Genomic DNA, 554 nt, shown 5'->3' with positions numbered 1-554 from the left:
CCACTGCCGTTGTAACTTTGAACAGTCACCAAGCAAACTGTTGTAAGCTGAGGACTACCTGTACTTTATCACTTTTTTCCTTCTTTTTTTTTTTGTCATCAAGCTTTTGACATCTTGCTGGGTGACTGGTGGTACTCGAATGTTGCCATATTCTAAAAGGGGTACAATCGGTGAAAAGGTTGAAAAGCCCTGCTTTACACATGTGGTTTGGCATATTACTCATCAAGTTTTCTCTCCCCCCCCCCCCTCTCGCTCAAACTCTATATTTTAACTGGAAAAGTTGGGGGTCGTCTTATACGCCGGAAAATACGGTATATTAATAAAGGTTATTAAGAAACAGCACAATTGCAAGGGAGTAAGCCTCATTCAAAGATATAAATAATACAGAGTAGATGTCTTCTGCCTCAATTATATCTCCTCCAAATATAATAATACTTATTTCTCTCATTCTAATCTAAAGGTTTATTGAGTGCTATCAATTCACTGTCTTCTTTAGAATTGGGATTCTCTAGCAAATTAAGTGTCCCTTCAACTCCACTGTATTTAATGCCAAG

The sequence above is a fragment of the Protobothrops mucrosquamatus genome, unplaced genomic scaffold (assembly GCF_001527695.2).
Source record: "Protobothrops mucrosquamatus isolate PMUCROS unplaced genomic scaffold, P.Mucros_1.0 scaffold2660, whole genome shotgun sequence".
Classification (NCBI taxonomy): Eukaryota; Metazoa; Chordata; class Lepidosauria; order Squamata; family Viperidae; genus Protobothrops; species Protobothrops mucrosquamatus.
Note: the sequence above shows the minus strand (reverse complement) of the source record.